This window comes from Bubalus kerabau, chromosome 17 (genome assembly GCF_029407905.1).
Source record: "Bubalus kerabau isolate K-KA32 ecotype Philippines breed swamp buffalo chromosome 17, PCC_UOA_SB_1v2, whole genome shotgun sequence".
NCBI lineage: Eukaryota > Metazoa > Chordata > Mammalia > Artiodactyla > Bovidae > Bubalus > Bubalus kerabau.
In genome coordinates, this window is record NC_073640.1 from 67,849,332 (window position 1) to 67,856,218 (window position 6,887).

A 6,887-nucleotide genomic window follows, 5' to 3' on the forward strand; every position below is an offset into this window, starting at 1 on the left:
TGCTCTTTACAGCATCAATTTTCTCAATTATACCTCAGTAAAGCTGAAAAGGTTTTCTTTCACTTAATTACACCAGGCACGTTGGGAGTTATTCCATTTCTCATTTTAGGCACTTGCTCTCGTGCTTAAAATACATATTTACATTTTTATTTCTGAACACGTATGCATCCTCCACCTCCTTTAGAAAAGACAAAGTTCTGACGGTGCTTCACCTGAACTCTGGGTACTCATATACACGTGTGTGGGTTGTGCACGGCTCTCTCCATGCACACGTGTGGGTGTTTTGTGCGTCAAGCATGTGTCTGTGTACTTTTCCAAAGCTCATTTTCGGCCATGCGTTCCTCTGTGTTGCATCTCCCTGTCTCTCTGCCATCTCTTAGTATTCCTTTCTGTGTGAAAACCGTCAATATCCAAGAACTTGCACCTCTGGAAATGCCTTCTTTCACGTTCATTCTTTTTATCAAGTTGCTTGAGAACACTTCCTATTTGGAATCCAGCGTGTGACTCAAGTACTAGGAGAGGAAAACGCTTGTCAAGGTTAAGGGCCCCATGCCCCCAGAGCCCACCTCCTCTCTCAGGACCTGGCGGGTTGAGGCTGAGGCACGGCCCACAGGGGGAGGCGGTGCCGAACCTCCTGGAAGCTGGGGATGTGCCCTGCATGAAGCTCTCACTTCTGCCCCTTGCAAGTGCTCTGACTCAGGGGGAACTCTTCCTGGTTGATTCCCTGAGAGCATGGCTCCAGTGTCCTTTAGCGCCCCCTTTTGGTAGGGGGCAGTCTGCTCCCAATGGGCTGGTCATTCTCCTGGTAATCTGCGTTTTCCACTGGAAGTAGTTTCAGGACATTTTTAGGGCCTCAGTCCGGTCCGCCTTGATTTTTTTTTTAGTTGAAAAGTATTTAAAATAGAATTAACTGTTTCAAATTGTATAATTCAGTTCGAAATACTTTTTAAATTTAACCTTCAGTTTCTCAGTTTACTATGAAAGGTCAAAATATGGTTGTTACTTTTTTTTACCATGTATTTAATTAACCTATCTGTTGACCTCGCTGCGGCACACGGGCTCTCCGTTGCAGGCTGTGGGGTCTTTAGCCCAAGTGTGCCGTGTCTGGATCCCTGGCCGGTGATCCCGCCCCGGCCCCTAGGTAAGGAGGGCCGAGTCTCAGTCAGGGGCCCAGCGGGGCGGCCCTCGGGTGTCACGTGCGCATACATGAGTCCCAGCCCTTCGCAGGTCGGTTCTTGTCAGTAAAGGAGGCTCCGTTATTTGCTGCCTCAGCCGTTGCCCTCTGTTGTGAGCATCTTCCGTCTGTCGTGAGCGTCTTCCCGTCTGACACCTACGACAGATAGCACACTGGCCCTCAGCACAGGCCCGCCTCTCCTGAATCTCCCTGTCTGCTCTCTGTGCTGCACTCTGGACCATTTCCTCAATGCTATACTTCGACTTCACACGTGGCCGCTCAGCTGTCTTCTTGACTTCATGACTTTTTAACGTGTTGAATCTAATGTATTGTTCACGTTGAAAATTTTCACCTCTTTTCAGTGACCACCTGTTCTTCTACAAAATAATCCACATGCTTGCCCCCCTTTATTTTTCTGTGACCATGGTTCTCTCTGTGTGTCCACATGGGTGGAAACCTTCCTCTGACCTCGAGATGATCCCCACCACCGGAGCCACATGGCCTACCTCTCCTGCTGTGCTGTGGTTCCCCTCCATTTGGGGAACTTTCTTTCTGCCCTTGTCTGTGGCTACGTGTTTCAGAAACACTCTCCAAGCACGTCTCAGCATTAGGAGCAGAGGAGGCTCTGGGTGGGCACCACACTCACCCTCTTCGTGCAGTCTCAGTCTGCAGCCCTTCACGTCCACCCTCTCCTGCAGTCACCTCATCTGGAAATTGACGACGATGACGGCAGCAAGAGCCCGCAGCCCCACTGAGGGATGGGGTCGGAACAACAGGAGAGCAGGAACCTCAAGCGCAGAGAAAAAGGGCACCACCACCCCAGGTTACATGAGCAGCTGGCACACGTTTACAAGAGTATCTGTTCTCCAACAGAGTGAGAGCTCTGACCCCAATCAATACCCCCTAAAGCTTGCAGGTGATGACAAGACCAGGCGGAGACTGTGCCCAAGGACCCTGGGGCCCCAAGGAGGCAGGAAGCACCCAGGGGCTTGTTCCCAGGAAGGCAGGCTGGACGGTGATGCAATAAAGAGAGACACCCCTCAAGGGGGCTGTGAAAAGGAAACCACACTCCGTGGCAGGAGAGGAGTCATTTTCCTTCCTTATTCCGTGACTGTCTCCTCTGGGCTCTCGGCACATGGACTCCACTGAGCCCAGGGAGACGCTGACCGAGTGTCCCTCATAAAGAGCAGACTTGTGGACACAGAGGGGAGGGAGAGGGTGGGATGAGTGGAGAGAGTAGCATGGAAATGCGCACACCAGCTTGTGTAAAACAGACCACGGGGGAATGTGCTGTGTGACTCAGGGACCTCACACAAGGGCTCTGTGACAACCTAGAGGGGAGGGAGGTGGGAGGGAGGGCATGTGACACACACGGCGGATCCATGCTGATGTATGAATGAAACCAGCACCATATTGTAAAGTAACGAGCCTCCAATTTAAAAAAAAAAAAAAAAAAAAAATGTGTCTCTGGGGATCTGAGCCCTGCGGGCAGTAGGGGCTGGCATCCTCCCCGAAGCATCTCCAGGGCCTGGTGACCCCATCCATGGTGAGGACCCCACAGGGACCTGATGACGGGTGGGCAGAAGAGGAAGCAGACCCCGACGCGAGGCTCGCAGACGGAAGGCCACGTCGTGGATGACCTCTACTGGAAGGGGCGTCTCAGGAACACACTGGGACTGTCATGGGGAGGACGCCAGGCTTTCAAGAAGAGGCTGTTCCCCTTCCTGCGGGGACACTGATGTGACAGCCACGTACAGGAAGCCCCAGCCCCGGAGAGGACACACCCTGTGGTCTGTCTGTCCGTAGGACACCCAGGTCTCCTCCATCGTCACAGCCTGGACCGCAGGGAGGAGACGCCATGGCCCCCACGCTCCCCGCCCTGCTCTGCCTTGGTGAGATGGGAGGGGCAGGGGGAGCCCTGGTCTCGAAAGACCCCCCAGTCAGCCTACTCCGTCAGGGGACCCCAAGACCCAGGAGGCTCCCGGGGCAGAGAGGCAATGCTTAGGGCTGAGGGCAGAACTCTCACAGGTCGCTCTCTTCCAGGGCTGAGTGTGGGCCTGAGGACCCCGGTGCAGGCCGGTGAGTCTGTCCCAGGGCCCAGCTCCCTCTTCTCAAGGGGACAAGGGTCACTCCCAGGCCATGGGGAGGGGAAGGGCAGCTCGGGGTTCATGCACGTACAGGGACTCTGGGAGGTCTGGGCTGACGGTCGGGACCTGGAGGGACGCCTGGTGAGCCTACATCTGATTTCTTTCCAGGGACCCTCCCCAAACCCACCATCTGGGCTGAGCCGGGCTCTGTAGTCCCCAGGGGGAGCCCCGTGACCATCTGGTGTCAGGGGCCCCCAGGGGCCCAGGAGTTCCATCTGGATAAAGAGGGAAACCCCGTTTTCTGGGACAGACAGAAACCCCCGGGTCCTGGGGACAAGGCTAGGCTCTCCATCCAATACATGGGGCAGGACCACGCAGGGAGCTATGACTGCTACTACAGAACCCGCACTGGCTGGTCAGAGCGCAGCGACCCCCTGCAGCTGGTGGTGACACGTGAGGGACCCTCGGGGGCCTTGGGCTCTGCCCTCGGGAGGGGGTCTGCTCTCAGGGGGTGTCCCTCTCACAGCCCAGCCCTGGGGAGGGAGGGGGGAGCCCCACAGATCCAGCTGCCTCCTTCTCTCCTAGAACGCTACGTCAAACCCAGCCTCTCAGCCCTGCCGAGCCCTGTGGTGACCTCAGGAGGGAACGTGACCCTCCAGTGTGCCTCCTATCAGGGATTTAACAGATTTCTTCTGACCAAGGAAGGAGAAGACAAGTCCCCTCGGACCCTGGATGGACAGCGAACCCCCAACGGGTGGATCCAGGCCCTGTTCCCCGTGGGCCCCGTGACCCCCAGGCACAGGTGGACGTTCAGATGCTACGGATCTAACAGGGACACCCCCCGGGTGTGGTCGGCCCCCAGCGACCCCCTGGAGCTCCTGGTCCCAGGGGAGGAGTCCCGTCCTGACCGCATACATTTGTGCAGACAAGACAAAGTACTGGGGTCTCTGCTCCCAGGGGAGCCCCTGTGAGAGGGTGGGGAGAGGAGCGTGGGGCTCACAGGACAGACACACAGACTGAGACACGGCCAGACCTGGGGCCGGGCCGGGAGAGGGGGGTCCACAGGGGAAGCAGTCCCAACAACCCAGCGTGTGTCTCTCCCCAGGGCTGTCTGGGAAGCCCTCCCTCCTGACCGCGCAGGGCGCTGTCGTCACCTCTGGACAGAACGTGACCCTCTAGTGTCACTCTGACATCAGCTATGCCAGATTCACTCTATCCAAGGAGGGTGGACAGGACCTCCCCCAGCGCCCTGCCCGGAGGCCTCAGGGGGAGCTCTCTCAGGCCGACTTCCCCCTGGGCCCCGTGGGCACCATCCATGGGGGCCGGTACAGATGCTATGGTGGACACGGCCTCTCCTCCGAGTGGTCAGCCCCCAGCGACCCCCTGGAGCTGCTGGTGGCAGGAGAGGAGCCAGCGGGTCAGTAGGGGACCTGACTCTGCACAGGCCCCACCGGGGAGCTCCAGGGGTGATGCTGGGACCAGGGGGAGGGGTCCCAGGGAGGGGACAGAGAGACCGGGTCGGGGAGAGGAGAGACTCTGAGAAACAGAGACAGCGCTGAGGGCCAGAGAGGCCCATGGAGTCTCACTCAAACCAGGCCCGGCACCCGCACCCCCTTCCTCTCTGCAGGACGGCTCAGAGACAGCCCCTCCCTCTCGGTGCGGCCAGGCCCCTCGGTGGCCCCAGGGGAGACTGTGACCCTGCTGTGTCAGTCAGGAAACAGGACGGACACTTTCCTTCTGTCCAAGGAGGGGGCAGCCCATCGCCCCCTGCGTCTACGCTCCCAGGACCAAGACGGGCGGTACCAGACCGAGTTCTCCTTGAGCCCTGTGACCTCAGCCCACGGGGGCACCTACAGGTGCTACCGCTCACTCAGCACAGACCCCTACCTGCTGTCACAGCCCAGTGAGCCCCTGGCGCTCGTGGTCTCAGGTGAGCCTCAGTCTGTCCAGCTCACTCAACAGCTCAGGGCCTGCCCTGGGAGTGCCAGGTGGTGGAGGAGGAGGCACTGAGGGAGTGGCCCCCTGAGGGAGGGGACTCGGAGCCTGCGCCCCGCCCCTTCCTCCCACACTGGGGTCCCAGAGGGGCAGGTGGGCAGTGCGAGGGTCTCGGGGAGGCCACAGAGCCCTTCAGGGCAGAGGGGTGTGAGGTGCGGACCCCAGGTCAGCCCAGCATACGCCTTCCTGGGCTCATTCCCAGGACCCAGTATCCCAGCCACAGATCCAGATCCGAACCTGGGGACTCTCGGGGCTCTGTGCTCAGGGGAGACAGCCCACCCCAGGGCGCTTTAACATTCTTTGGGACGACAAGGCCCCTCAGATTGTCAAGGGGCGGCGGGGAGTCAGGCAGAAATGGCGCCGGAGCCACAGGCTGCAGGGGCCTGAGGCTGCTGCATGGGGTTCAGTCTGTGGAGAAGCAGGTCCGCCCCCACCGCATCCTGCCCCCAGAGGCTGCAGGGATCACCTCCTCCCATGGGCAGAGTCCAGCTGGCAGACACAGAGGGCTGAGCGAGCGTCTACAGGGGGAGGTGGATCCGTGGGAGCTACGGTTGGCTCCCACCCCGGGACCCCACAGACCACTGATCGGGGCGGGGTTCCACCCCAGGACTCTGCAAACACCACTCAGGGGCGGGCCCCACCCTGGGACCCCACAGACCACCGCTCAGGGGAGGGCCCCACCCCACCCTGTGCTGTTGGAGCTCCTTCAGCTCAGGGTCCTGATAGGAACGTCTGAGACAGTAAGATAGACAGACCCCAGGAGTCTCCCGAGGAGGACACGGCCCACCCACAGCCTCCCTTCAGGACACTCGGGCCCGGCTGACACCCTCCCCCAGCACCGCTGTCAGACCCGCGAGTGTGAACGAGGACAGCGTCCCCGTCGGGTTGGGCTCGGGGCCGCTTCTTCTCACGGGAGATGGGTGCCCTGGGCACACACAGGGGGTAACGGGGCCGGCGCTGACCTGTGCGCCCTCACCCCAGACTACACGGTGCAGAATCTCACCCGGATGGGCCTCGCGGCTTCGGTCCTACTGCTCCTCGGGATCCTTCTCTGCCAGGCTCGGCACGACCACGGAGGAGCCCGAGACGCAGCCCGGAGCTGAGCACCGGGTCCCCACACTCCCCAGAGCGCAGGAGCCCGGGAGGCGAGCTTCTGGTGTGGGAGCTTCTGGATGAGCCTCTGACCCCGGGGGAGAGATGAGCCGCAGGGTAGGAGGAGGCCCAGGCGTCCTCAGGGGGCTCAGCCTCTGCTCATGGGGCCCCCTCCCTCCTGGGGAGGACGCCCTGGCTCCCGGGTGCTCTCACCCCTGGACCGAGGCGCATCCCACATGGCAGGGGCGGGTCGTCACCCTGCACGCCCTCAGGCTCTGTCCACTCTCATGGAGGACGTGAGCCTCATTGTTCATGCTCGCTGTCTCTGGTGTGCACAATGACGTCCATCTCTTCTCAGAAACAGAACATCGTTTAAGTAACTGAATAAATGGGTGGAAGTGGGGCCCCATTTGGAACAGTTGGATCCTAAACTCTTCCCTGAGCCCCCTCTGGACCCCTCACGCCCCTCCTCCTCGTCACAGGACACCCGCTGTAGTTTCTCCAGAAACACTGTCAGTGTGAAGGGACACCCTGGCGTT

The 6,887-nt window shown here is 59.9% G+C and overlaps 1 pseudogene; it reads left to right on the forward strand.

Moving 5' to 3' along the window:
- Nucleotides 1-2,974: 2,974 nt before the first annotated feature.
- Nucleotides 2,975-6,454, forward strand: LOC129631459 (leukocyte immunoglobulin-like receptor subfamily A member 6; annotated as a pseudogene).
- Nucleotides 6,455-6,887: the final 433 nt, after the last annotated feature.